The 13,917-nt window shown below is 45.5% G+C and overlaps 1 long non-coding RNA gene and 1 pseudogene across 1 annotated transcript; one reads left to right on the top strand and one right to left on the bottom strand.

The window, feature by feature from the left end:
- The first annotated feature begins 4,225 nt into the window (after window positions 1-4,225).
- Window positions 4,226-5,153, top strand: LOC121831756 (uncharacterized). Its single transcript, XR_006075309.2, has 2 exons — window positions 4,226-4,328; window positions 4,938-5,153. It is a non-coding gene; the product is annotated as an uncharacterized LOC121831756 (long non-coding RNA).
- Window positions 5,154-8,534: 3,381 nt separating this feature from the next.
- LOC102918861 (small ribosomal subunit protein eS21-like) lies at window positions 8,535-8,972 on the bottom strand (annotated as a pseudogene).
- Window positions 8,973-13,917: the final 4,945 nt, after the last annotated feature.

The raw sequence follows: 13,917 nt of genomic DNA, 5'->3' as shown, positions 1-13,917 counted from the left end.
AAGACAGTTGCAGGCAGGGAGAAGGGTAGATAGAAACCTGAGCTATGTGTAACTGTCATTTCAGACCTGGAGGCTGAGGCAGGAAGATGGTGAGTTCCGGGCCAGCCTGGGCTACATAGCCTAGTCATACCTGTCTCAAAACACAAGGAGAACCATTAGGCAGGACATGGAGATTGGAAGCATATGGCTGGACAGGCTAGTGAAGATCTTACAATCCTAGCTGTCTTGAGACCTACCGTTGAATCCCCCAAAAGAAGGAAGTGGAGCGCACTGTGGACAAGAGAAGGTTTTTTGTTTAAGCTGACACCTCAGCGGTCTAACCTGCCCTCATGTCTGGAAGCGGTTTTGCTGGATGGAAAGCCAAAGTCAGCATTCTAGTTTCTACCCTGTCACTAACTGGAAGACCTGGGCAAAGCTCAGGGTCTCATTGTCTCTTCTATTGCTCAGCGTGGATGCACACCTGAGTATTTGCCGTGGACACGGAGAAGTGTGGAGAAGCAAAGCGGACCTGTTAGAAGGTCTTAGAGAGAAGGTAATGAAGGGGCTTCGTGTTCTGACCAAAGGGGGCTGCCAACTCTGTTTCCCCCTCAAGTGTGGCAGTGAAAAAGGAAAAGCAGTTCCTGACAGCCGGCAGCTGGCTTGCACTCTCTTCCTGAAGCCTTGGTGTTGCTGGGAACCAGCCTGGCACCAAGAGGGAGCCTGTGGTCTTGTCCTGTTCGGAGCACAATTTCACAGAACACCAATTTCAGACAAAGTCACACTCCGATGGATAAAAAGACTTTTCCATAGTCACATCTGAACACAAGGCACCTAAGTGACCAAACACAGCCTTCTCCTACAGTGTTTCTGCTGACTACTGTAGGAAGTACGTGGGGGTCTTTGTACTCACAGAGAAGCATTAGGGCAGCAGTTCTCAACCTGTGGGTCTTGACCCCTTTGGGGTCAAATGACCCTTTCACAGAAGCCACCTAAGACCATTAGAAAACATAGATATTTACATTATGATTCATAACAGCAAAATTACAGTTATGAAGTAGCAACTATTTAATTTTATGTTTGTAACTCCAGTTCCAGGGGATCCGTCACACTCTTCTGCTGCCCACTGTGGTACCCAGACATATATGGAGGCAAAACCCCATACACATAAAGATTAGTTTGTTAAAAAAGTATTCCCTTGCTGGGCAGTGGTGGCGCACACCTTTGATCCCAGCACTCGGGAGGCAGAGGCAGGCAGATCTCTGAGTTCAAGGCCAGCCTGGTCTACAGAGTGAGTTCCAGGACAGGCTCCAAAGCTACACAGAGAAACCCTGCTTCACAAAACAAAACAAAAAAACCCACTTCCTGCCAGTATACAATCTATCATAAGTCCTTCCTTTCTGGAAACCTACTATGAGGTCAAATAACAAGCCCCAAATCCTGTAATAAGTTCTGAACATGTGCTTGGCCAAGATAGGACTCCCCATGGTGCTCTCTTTCTCTTTCCTTTTTGTTTTGAAACCTCTTGCTACTTATTCCTAAACACTGTGGTTTGATCTTAATGGCCTTTGTTTACAGAGCATTGCCAGAAACAGAGGTCCACAGAGGTTCCCCTGAAGCCCTCCCTGGGACGGGGACCCTCAGTGTTAGTCATGGTGGATACAGCTGAAACCTTTGGTGTTTCTCTTTGGGGGCACCATCTCCTCACGACTAGGAGGTAAGTTCTTGCCGAATTGGATTTTGATATTTTGTCAGGATCCATAAACAGAATGTGTATTTTATTTTTGCTTTTGTCTCTTGGAATAAGGTCTCCCCGAGCCTGTTGGTTCTTATCAGACTTTCATCTTTCCTCGATGAGACTATCTTCTGGGCTTCTATGCCAGTTCCTAATGGCTGTCTTCTTGCTGTTCACATGTAAGGCATCCAAGGTGTGCCTAAAAGCATCGTAAGTGCTTTATCTCTGGTGACTGAACTCTGCTTGTCCCTCCAGGAAACTGAAGGCTGTTTAGACATGTCGGTGCATGTCTGCAATCCCAGGTACTTGGGAGACTGAGACAGGGGGATGTAGCTGGCTTTCTTGGACTGCCAGCCCCCAAATCATGACATGGAGACTTATTATTAATTATGAATGCTTGGCCTTTGCTTAGGCTTGTTTCCAGCTAGCTTTTTTTTTTTTTAACTTAAAATAACCCATTTCTATTCATCTATGTGCTGCCACAAGGCTCATTTACCTCACCTACATACTGTCCATCCTGCTTTTCTGCTTCCTCCATCCGTATCTATCTGTCTGGCCACCGACTGGCTGAAAACCCTTTTCTCTCTGCCTGCCAATCCCTCCTTTCCCTCCTCTGCCTAGCTATTGGCCATTCAGCTTTTTATTAGATCAATCAGATGCCTTAGGCAGAAAAGGTGAAACAGCAACACATCTTTACATAGTTAAACAAATGCAGCATAAACAAAAGTAACACACCTTTACACAGTTAAACCATTATTCTGCAACACAAACAAATGCAACACACTTTACATAGTTAAACAAGTGTTTTCTTCCACAAGGGGTGGGGTGGGGTGGGGGGCTCAAATTCAAGGCCTGCCTGGGCTATACATAGTGAACTCAAGGCCAACCTGGTCAAGTTTGTCTCAAAAATAAAAATGCAGGTGTCTCTCAGTGTAACAACACTTGTTTAGAATATTCAAGGCCTTAATTCAGTCCCTAGTACTGCAAACAGTTGGGCACACTGCCTGGGTAGGAATAGACAGCTAGGTAATATCTCAGAAAAACACGCACCCCGAGGCGGCGGGGGTGGGGGGGTGGGAGGGGATGGGGGGGAGCGCCTATGTGTTCTATTGCTATGAAGAGGCTATGACCAAGGCAGCAAGCTTACAGAAGAAAACATTTAACTGGGGATGTGCTTACAGTTTCAGAGGTTTTGTCCATTATCATCATGATGGGGACCAGGTAGCAGGCACCCAGGCAGGATGGTGCTAGAGAAGCAGCTGAGAGTTCTACATTCTGATTCACTGGCAGCAGGCAGAGAGAGACACCTCAAAAGCCCATCCCAGTGACATACCTCCTATAACAAGGCCACACTCCTAATCCTTTCCAAACAGTTCATCAACTGAGAACTAGGCATGCAAATATATGAGCTTATGGGGACCATTTTTATTCAAACCACCATATATATAGTGTTTATATATATATATATATGATATGTATATATACACATATGATATATAATTTTATGTGTGTTTTGTCTGCATGTCTGTATGTGCACCACATGCATGCAATGCCTTAGGAGGCCAGAAGAGGGCATCAGATCCCCTAGACCTGGAGTTACAGACACCATGTGGGTTCTGGGACTTGAACCTGAGTCCTCCGGAAGAGCAGTCAGTGCCATCTCTCCACTGAGCCATCTCTCCACCCACAACCCCGCCCCCCTCTTTTTTCAGGCACATCACTCCATCAACCAAGGGTTAGTGAGTCCTACAACCACCTCCACAGGCTGTACAATTGAGAATATATTCTTTTTGTTTTGTTTTGTTTGTTTTTTTTTTGTTGTTGTTGTTGTTGAGACAGGGTTTCCCTATGTAGCTCTGGCTGTCCTAGAACTTGCTTTGTAGACCAGGCTGGCCTCAAACGCACAGAGATCCACCTGCCTCTGCCTCCCGAGTGCTGGGATTACAGGCATGTGCTACCACTGCCGGGCAAGAATATATTCTTAAGCCAGTTTTTTTGTTTTTGTTTTTTGTTGTTGTTGTTTGTTTTGGTTAGGATAGCTTTGCTCAGGCTACTATTTCAAACCTTAAAGAATTCTTAGTTTTGCCTGTGTCTCTGCATACCCATTTATTTCATTTCACCTATTCAAAATCTTTTTTCTTTTTTTTCTTTTTTTTCTGGCCATGATGAATGAGTCTGAGTCTTTAGCCAGGTCGTGGAAATGCAAGGTTGGACACCATCTTTATGGGTCCTCATCTCACACGATGGTGGGCGAAGACCTGCTCCTTCATGCTGTTGTTTCTTTTTCTTTCTTTGTACTGCATATCCTATGTGCTAGGCAAGTGCTCTATCTTTGGACTAAATTCACAGTCCCGCTCTATACTATTCATTTTGACACAGGCCCTCACTGAATTGCTCTGGTTGTTCTTGAACTCACTCTAGGCAGACCGTGAACTTTTGATCCTCCTGCCTCATCCTCCCAAGAAGCTAGGATTTCAGGCCTCTGTATCAATCTCAGCGTTCCTACACATTTCTCACGGTTATAATACCTTGTGTCCTAATCTCTCTCACTGCAGATTTTCACCAGGGACAATTTGGAACTCCAGTGACCACTTGGGGGAACTTTGATAAGAACAAGGTAATTTGTTTGAGAAACACCCCAAACCAAAAAGGGAAGGGATGTGAGGAGATTGTCTTAATTGTCCAAAGCAGGGCTACTTTGTTTAACGCAGCTAACTTTTCATTTGAACGTTAATGAATGCTGGCTTCTTTTGTGTTTGCATTTGGTTTTTGAGACAGAGCTTTGTGTAACCCAGGCTGGCTTTGAACTCAGCCTGTGGCACACACTAGCCTTGGTTTCCTGGTGTCCACTTCTCCGTGGCAAGTACTGAGTCGTAGGCCTGCAGCTCTGTGCCTGGCATAACAGTGCCTTTGAGTCTGGGTCTTCATTAAATGCGAAGTTCTGAGTTACTGTTCGGTTCGGTTTTGTGGTGCTGGGGATAGAATCCTGGGTCTTGCTCATGCTAAGCAGTTGCCCTACCCCTGAGCTACCCACAGGGGGAAGAGACTTGCTTAGCATGTGCAAGTCCCTAGGTTCTAGCCCCAGCATCACAAAAATAAATAAATGTCATCATCATATTATTATATATTGTAATAGTAATGCAGTGTCGCTCAGTGTATTAAAATTTGTGGGTTTTTTGTTTTGTTGTTGTTGTTTTGACATCAAATTGGCTTCCTGTCCGTGAAGAAGGAAGATGTTTATCCTTTGAGGGTGATGACCTCACCTTTCCTGAAGTGCCCACTTCTCATTCTTGCTCCCCTCTTCTCTCATCATCCTCTTTTTGAAAGCTTTCAAAATAAACTCATGAAAAAAGTGTTCAATTGTATAAGAATACTCTAGAGAAATCTAGTCCAATTAAATAGTCAAAAATGTCTAAAAGAAATAAAACATTATTAAAATGTAGACGTGTCCTTTGTGGGTCCTGTAATAGCTTTTGTTATTCTAGCTACAAGATAAGAAAGAAAGGCCTTACCCTGTGGAGGGGGAAAAAATAGCTCTTGGCATTATCTAGTTCTTTCAATTTTGTTTTGTTTTTTTTGAAGCCAGCTGGCCTGGAACTTGTTATGTAGACCAGGCTAGCCTTGAACTTGAAGTAATTCTCTGTCTTTATTTTCCATGTCCTGGCATTGCAGATGTGTACCACTATGCCTGGCAATAGATTTTTTTTTTCAATTTAAATCACATACAAAAATAATGTCAGTACAATATATTTATATATAATATATCAAAATTAATTTTCTATCCTTTAAACCTTCTCAATTTTTGTATTTATCTTATTTGTTAAGTAAACAAACTATCAGTGTATCCCTCACAGTTCATGTGTTAGAGACTTAATCCCCAAGGCAACAGAGTTGAGAGGTGACACTGTGTGTGTGTGTGTGTGTGTGTGTGTGTGTGTGAGAGAGAGAGAGAGAGACAGAGAGACAGAGACAGAGAGAGAGAGAGAGAGAGAGAGAGAGAGAGAGAGAGAGAGAGAGAGAGACAGAAAGAGAGAGAGGTGGGATGAGTCATGCTCTGTAGTCCTGGCTGGTGACATCACAGACCCACCTGTCTTAAGATTAAGACACATAGCAACCCCGCCCCCCCCAAAAAAAAAGTCAGGCGATGGTGACCACCACTGCCTGGCCAGTTATTCTCTTTTATTGAGGAAAGGTTTCTTGTTTTGTTTTGTGTGTGTGTATACATGTTTGTGCATGCATACATGCATATTCTTTAGTGCTAAGGATACAGATCAGTGGGAGAACGTGTGTGCAGTGTGTAGAAGCCCTGAGGTTTAATCCTCAACACTGGAAAAAGAAAAAAGGAAAAGAAAGAAATCTGAATAAACATATCCGACAAAGAAAAGCCCTGCACTTGATGTCTTCAGTGCTGAATTCTACCAATAGTTTTCAAACTTAAAAAAAAACAAAAAACAAATGTAAGGGGGTGGGTGGTACTCAGTGGTAGTCTTGCCAAGTATGCATGAGACCCGGGGTTTAATCTCCAACACCACACAAAACAAAATAACCTTAGGCAGGCCATGGTGGCATGTGACTATATTCTCAGTGCTAGGGAAGCAGAGAGAGGTAGGAGGAGGGTCACTGCAAGTCTGAGGCCAGCCTGGGCTACCTAGTGAGTTCTAGGCCAGCCAGGGCTACATAGTAAAACTCTGTCTAAGAAAAGAAAAGAAAAAAGACAACAAAAATCTGTGACATTGAACTTTCTAATTCATTCTGTATGTCCAGCATCACCCTGATAACAAAATAAAGACGACCTTAGGCCAATATCTCCTGTGGCATCGATGCAAGAGTTGTCAAAGATATATTAGCAAGGCAAGTTTAACTACACATATTACAAGGTTTATATTCATGGCCAAGCAGAGTTGACTACTGGAATGCAAGGATATTTCCACATATAGACATCATTCACAGAGGTATTGCATGAAGAAAGAAAACTACATGACTATCCCAACTGACAGAGAAAAGCATTTGACAAAATCCTGCATCTTCTCATCATTAGGACACTAGACAAGCTAGCAAACCACCTCAATTTAAAAGCCAGGGATGAGAACCCACAGGAAACACAACATCTCTGGTGAAAGGCTCGAAAGGTTTTCCTTTAGAATTAAAATAAGACTAGAATTGTTACCCTCACCTCTGCGGCTCAAAATAGTACTGGAAATTCTCGTGAGAGCCATTATGCAAGGAAAAAAAGAAGCAAAAGGCATTCGAATTTTTGACCACTCTGCTCTGACAGAGGACCTGTTTGGTTCCAAGCACCAAGTCGGGCAGCTCATAACTAACTAACTAATGGCCTGTAACTCCAGCTCAGGGGGTCTGATGCCCTCCTCTGGCCTCTAGGGCATTGTGCACATGGTACACAGACTTACATGAAGCAAAACACCCATGCACAATAAATAAAATTTAAACAACAGTTGGGGTTATAGCTCAGTTGCAGAGGGCTTGCTTGATTGAAGGATCTGGGTTCGATTCCTAGAGATGTAAGAACTTCATGTTGATCCTTGGGTTTGTGTTTTCCAAACAAGACACGTAACTTTCTTCTACCGAGGACAAAGGGAAACATTATTCCTCAGCACACTTTTTCATGTCCTTCTTCCTTATATTATCATTTTCAGTTTTTATTTTAAAAATTTTATGGGTTTGGGTGTTTCAGAGAAGGACATGGGTTCCCCATACAGACTGTTGTGGGCTGCCATGAATCAAACCCAGGTACTCTAGAAGAGCAGCCAGTGCTCTTAACCCTTGAGCCATCTCTCTAGCCTTCTAGTGTTGTCTTTTTTTTTTTTAAGATTTATTTATTTATTATGAATACAGTGTTCTGCCTGCATGTATGGCTGCATGCCAGAAGGAGGCACCAGATCTTATTACAGATGGTTGTGAGCCACCATGTGGTTGCTGGGAATTGAACTCAGCACCTCTGGAAGAGTAGACAGTGCTCTTAACCTCTGGGCCATCTCTCCAGCCCCTAGTGTTGTCTTTTAGCTAAGGTTCCCCACCACATGTGTATTCATTCATGTGTGTATCTGTATGTGTATGTGTGAGTGCATGTGCCCATATGTGCACACATAGAAACCTGGGGCATTCTCCACCTTCCTCTTTTTTTTGGCGGGGGGGGGGGGGACAGAGTGTGTATTAGTGTGTGTTCTCTAGAGTCACAGAACATATAGAATGTATATATATGGGAATTTACTGGAATGACTTACAGGCTGAGTCCAACAATGACTATCAATCACTGGAAAGTCCAAGAATCCAGCAGTTGCTCAGTCCCCCGAGGCTGGGGGTCTCAGCTGGTCTTCTGTACATGCTGGAGTCCTGAAGTAGCAGGCTCCAGTCAGTGAAGGAACGGATGTGCTGACTAGGCCGGGGCCAGCAGGAGGAGCGGATGGCCCTTCCTTCTTCCGTCATCCTTACGTAGGCTCCCAGCAGAAGGTGTGGCCCAGATCAAAGGTGTGCCTTCTGCCTCATGATCTGGATGAAAAGCCTGTGTCTTCCGGCCTCAAGATCGGGATCACAACTGTACCCTCCATTTCTGGACTGTAGTTCATTGCAGATATAGTCAAGCTGACAACCAAGGCTAGCCATCACAGCGTGTGTCACTGAGTCTAGAGCTCACCCAAGCTCCGATGGGTTACAGGCTGTTTCACTACAGGTCCGCATGTCTGCGCAGCAATCACTACCACTACGCCAGCTTCCCAGCCCCTAGCTAAGTTTTCCAATATGCTTTTTATTTTATTTTATTTTATTATTATTTTTTTAACTTTCTCACTCTTATTTATGACAAATATTCCCCGATCTCTTCTGGTCAAAAGTTCTTTGAGACAATTCCATCAGCCTTAGCCAATTGGAGAATAGAGTCATCTGATTCACCCATGCTATGGCCCCACAGATAGCATAGATTTTTTTTTTAAGATTTATTTATTATGTATACAGCATGTATATCTGCAGGCCAGAAGAGGGCACCAGATCTCATTACAGATGGTTGTGAGCCACCATGTGGTTGCTGGGAATTGAACTCAGGTCCTCTGGAAGAGCAGCCAGTGCTCTTAACCTCTGAGCCATCTCTCCAGCCCAGATAGCATAGATTTTAAACTGGCCATTAAACCACCTGTGACCCGGTCAACCTTGGCCACATTCATCTGGATGGATGTGTGGTCCTTGGCACCAATAATGCGGTTGCTCATGGAGCATTTTCAAGGCACGTACAGGTCACGTCATTCTGCATGTCAAGGCTATGTCTGCTCACTAGGCCAGCGGGAGCGCAGAAAGGATGCTTTTTTTTTTTTAAACCTTTATTATATTACTTGTTTGTTTGGTCTTAAGATAGGGTCTTTAAAAAATTGTATGTCTAGCTGGGCGATGGTGGCGCACGCCTTTAATCCCAGCACTCGGGAGGCAGAGGCAGGTGGACCTCTGTGAGTTCGAGGCCAGCCTGGGCTACCAAGTGAGTTCCAGGAAAGGCACAAAGCTACACAGAGAAACCCTGTTTCGAAAAAACCAAAAAAAAAAAAAAAAAAAAATTGTATGTCTATGGGTGCTTTGTAGTACATACGCCTGATTCTCTGGGACTGGTATTACAGCCAGTTGTGAGCTGCCATGTAGATGCTAGACATTGAACCTGGGTCCTCGAAGAGCAGCCAGTGCTCTTAATCACTGAGCCATCACTCCAGCCTCTCAAAATAGGGTCTTCTGTATCCCAGGCTAGCTTCAAATGTACTATGTAGCCAAAAATGACCTGATCATTCTATCTCTATTTCTCCTTTCAAGTGCTGGGATAACAAGTGTGTGTCACCATACCCAGTTTATTCGATTCTGGGGATCGGATCCAGGGTTTCTGTGAGAGGCACCACTCCACCAACAGAGCTATGCCCCAGCCTCCATCGTGTTACTTTCTCTCTTTTTATGCTCTTAAAAAAGAAAATACATGTGCTGGCTAGTCTTCTGTCAACTTGACACACAAACTAGAGTCATCTGCAAGGAAGGAAACTCAATTGAGGAAATGCCACCATAAGATCCAGCTGTAAGGCATTTTCTTAATTAGTAATCTATGTGGGGGGGGCGTGTAGCTGGAGAGTTTTCTCTCCAGATCCTGCCAAACCCCAGCCATCCACAGCCCACTTACAAAATAAACACACAGACACTTATATTGTTTAAACTGTTTGGCCTAACGGCTCAGCCTTCTTGCTAACTGTTCTTATAGCTTAAATTAATCCATTTCCATAAATCTATACCTTGCCATGTGGCTCGTGGCTTACCGGCATTTTCACATGCTGCTTGTCATGGCGGCGGCTGGCAGTGACTCCCTCCACCTTCCTGTTCTCTCAATTCTCCTCTCTGTTAGTCCCGCCTATACTTCCTGCCTGGCCACTGGCCAATCAGTGTTTTATTTATTGACCAATCAGAGCAATTTGACATACAGACCATCCCACAGCGGGGGGGGGGGGGGGGGGGCAGATAGCCCATTGTGGGTGGTGCCATCCCTGGGCTGGTGGTTCTGGGTTCTATAAGGAAGCAGGTGGAGCAAGCACTGGGAAGAAGCCAGTAAGTAGCACCCGTCCATGGCATCTGCATCAGCTCCTGCCTCCAGGTTCCTGCCCTGTTTTAGTTCCTGTCCTGACTTCCTTCCGTGATGAACAATGATACAGAAGTGTAAGCCAAATAAACCCTTTCCTTCCCAACTTGTTTTTTTGGTCACAGCAGTAGAAACCCTAACTGGTGTAGAATTTTCAGACCTCAGCTGCTTCTCTGAATTTAATAAAGCGCTGGCTCTGTTGCCCAGCCCCCCCCCCCAATCTTGCAGACCAGCAATCTAAGAGCTTCAAATGCTTCAAAAGGTAGAGCCCTTCCATAAGTCCCTTCTGAAGTTTTCTTTACACATTGACTTACAAGCTTTGGTCTTGTAAAAACTGGACCTGAGCGAAATGCTTCTCCTGAGATCATTGTAACCGTACTTATACAATCCAGCGTGGGCGTGGCTTGGCAGCGCACGCTTTTAATCCCAGCTCTTGGGAGGCAGAGGTAGGCGGATCTCTGAGTTCAAGGTCAGAGAGATTTCTAGGACAGACAGGACTACAGAGAAACCCTGTCTCCAAAAAATAAATAGTAAGTAAATAAAAGCTGGCTTGTCAGGAATGGGAACTAATATAATATCTGGGCTCTCGTTGCTGCAGAGCTCTGTTTTCCAGCGTGTCCCATCCTGTCCTGTCCCTCCACATATACCCGCCAATGCACACACAGAAGCTCTTACAATGTAAGCCAGGATCTCTCTGTGTAGACCAGTCTGGCCTGGAACTCACGGGCATCTGCTTGCCTCTGCCTCCCGAGCGCTGAGATTAAAAGCATGGGCCACTACTGCCCGCCTCAGTTTATCCTCTTAAAGACTAGGATTACAGGTATATGATACCAAGCCTGACTTCTAAGTCCCCATGCGGGAATGGTGTAACTTCAGCCACCAAATGTGTCCACTGCGAGAGATGAAAACTGCCCAGGCCTTTTGTGATGAGTGCCACGTAGACCCCCCACCCAATAGAACCTGTGCCCTACGTGACCTGTGCCCTACGTGGTCCTCCTTGTTGGCAGGCATCAGGCTCTTCTCTTTCCTGCTGTATATGGACATGTGTGTTTGGGGTGGTTGTAAGACTCTTTTTAAGTGACTTCTTCTCCAATAGGTCATGCTTTCACGAAAATGATACCCAGAAATCTGTAAAAGGACACAAGAGGCTACTCATGCTGGCTCCCAGGGGGATGCTTGAGTCCCTTTATCATGCACACCGTGTGGGCTAAACTTCTCCAAATAGGGATGGTGTTACTGAAAAAGGTGACCCAATACTCATCTCTAGCTCCGCGGGCAACGCCAAGAACACACCTTCTACTTAGAAGCTCAAAACCAGTTTTCATTTCCATTTCTCGGCGGAAGGAAACGCGCCCTGCAGCAGACGCCCCCTTCTGGGCCGCCTTTGTAGTGCAGCTCAAGCGGAAGCGTCTCAGGGCTGGAGAGCTGGTTCAGCGGGGAAGGGAATTCAGTGCCTGGCACCCAAGGTGGGGGCCTCAAAACCACCTATAACTCCAGCTCCAGAAGTTCCCAAACTCTCCTCTGGCCTCCACGGGGACCCAAACACACATGTGCATACACAAAAATAATAAATCTTAAATGAAAGAAAAAACAAAGACAAAGTCACTTTTTAAAAGACGGACCTGGGTTGCCGGGCGTTGGTGGCGCACGCCTTTAATCCCAGCACTCGGGAGGCAGAGCCAGGTGGATCTCTGTGAGTTCGAGGCCAGCCTGGACTACCAAGTGAGCTCCAGGAAAGGCGCAAAGCTACACAGAGAAACCCTGTCTCGAAAAACCAAACAAAAAAAACAAAAAAAACAAAAAAAAAAAAAAAAAAAAGACGGACCTGGGACTAGGGCTGCAGCTGTGTGCCAGGGCTCGCCTCACCGGAGGAAGCCTCATTCAGCCCCTAACCCTGCACAAAACCGACAGACTGGCTTCGGGACGCTGTTTTGTTGTGGGTGTTTTGTAGGGTTTCTCTGTGTAACAGCCCTGACTATCCTGGAACTCGCTCTGTAGACCAGGCTGGCCTCAAACTCACAGAGATCCGCCTGCCTCTGCCTCCCGAATGCTGGGATTAAAGGCGTGCGCCACCACCGCCCGGCTCATAACTATGTTTATTTCTTGACACTATGTATGATGTCACTGTCGATGCTCTCTGACTAGTGCCAAATGCTACAGACCAGCCTTTGTCCTGCTGGAGGGTGGCCCGCAGCAAAGGGAGGGGACATTAATCTTATCCAACTACAAATGTTAGCTGGACAATTTCTGATTAACAAAGTCTTGGAGACGAGGCTGGGAGATGAGGGGCTGGCTCCATCTGCCTGACCCAGAGGAGAGACTGGCAGCCTGACCTGGCCTGTCGCTCTTCCTTCAGATAGTGTTCTGCTATCAGCCAGCCAGTGGTGGCGCACGCCTTTAATCCCAGTACTTGGTAGGCAGAGGCAGGCGGATCTCTGTGAGTTCAAGGCCAGCCTGGCCTACAGAGCTACATAGAGAAACCCCATCTCAAAAAACAAAAGCAAAGCTACCTTGAGTATAAAATTATCCCCGCCTCCTGACAGCAGAGCAAAACCCTGTCCAGATCTCTCCTAGAAACCCAACACAAACGAGTCCCGAGGTGAGTTGTCCCCTCGCCCTCCGCGATTGTGTGCGTTTCCTTCTTAGGAGTCACAACCATCGCTTCCTTTGTTCAATGTCTGGTGTACTCCATGTGGCCCGCCACAAGACAGCGTTAGCAGTTTGTTTGCTTTGTCATTGATTGAGACTGGGTATTACGTAGCCCAGGCTAGCCTCAAACTATGTAGCTGAGGATGACCTTGAACTTCTGATCCATCCCCCCCTCCTCTCTCTCTCTCTCTCTCTCTCTCTCTCTCTCTCTCTCTCTCTCTCGTGTGTGTGTGTGTGTGTGTGTGTGTACTTGCATGCTTGCAAGTGTGTGAGTGCATGCACATGCACAGTGTGAAGGCCTGAGAATCACAAGAACAACTTTTGGGTGTTAGTTCTCTCTGGTTACCACATGAGTCTCGGGGATTGAACTTGGGTCATCGGCCTTGGCAACAAGTGCCTTCTCTACTGATCCATCTCACTGATCCAAAATAGAGATTTTTTTTTTAAATCTTTTTTTTTTTTTTTTTTTTTTTTTTTTTTTTTTTTTTTGAGTCAGGGTTTCACTATGTAGCCCTGGCTAGCTTGGAATGCATTATGTAGACTAAGAATTCATAATGATCCACTTGCCTCCCTAGTGCTAGGATTAAAGGTTTGCACCACCATACCTGGCATCCAAAACAAATTGTTAATTACTGTGACCAGAATGAGTTAGATTTGACCCCTGGCTATCACTACACAGCCTTTCAGTTGAACGGTCCACTATCCATATGTGGAGATTAATCTTTTGATGAAGAATCCAAAGCTTTCATGCACCTTGGTGAACCAGGGAGAGATTCCATACTTCCCCCTGTATCTTTCTGACTGTCATTCCGAACTCTCGGAACTCTATTCAAGCCAGGCCATCTGCAAGAGTTCCTGCTGCGTGTTTGACTATAAATGAGGTCAGATTCCTATTTTACAGAAGCCGCTGGTGTGTGCCCATTCCCTTCTCACTGTGAGCCTGTAGCCA

Source organism: Peromyscus maniculatus, chromosome 1, assembly GCF_049852395.1.
Source record: "Peromyscus maniculatus bairdii isolate BWxNUB_F1_BW_parent chromosome 1, HU_Pman_BW_mat_3.1, whole genome shotgun sequence".
NCBI classification, from domain to species: Eukaryota; Metazoa; Chordata; class Mammalia; order Rodentia; family Cricetidae; genus Peromyscus; species Peromyscus maniculatus.
Note: the sequence above shows the minus strand (reverse complement) of the source record. Positions and strands in the feature narration are given on the sequence as shown.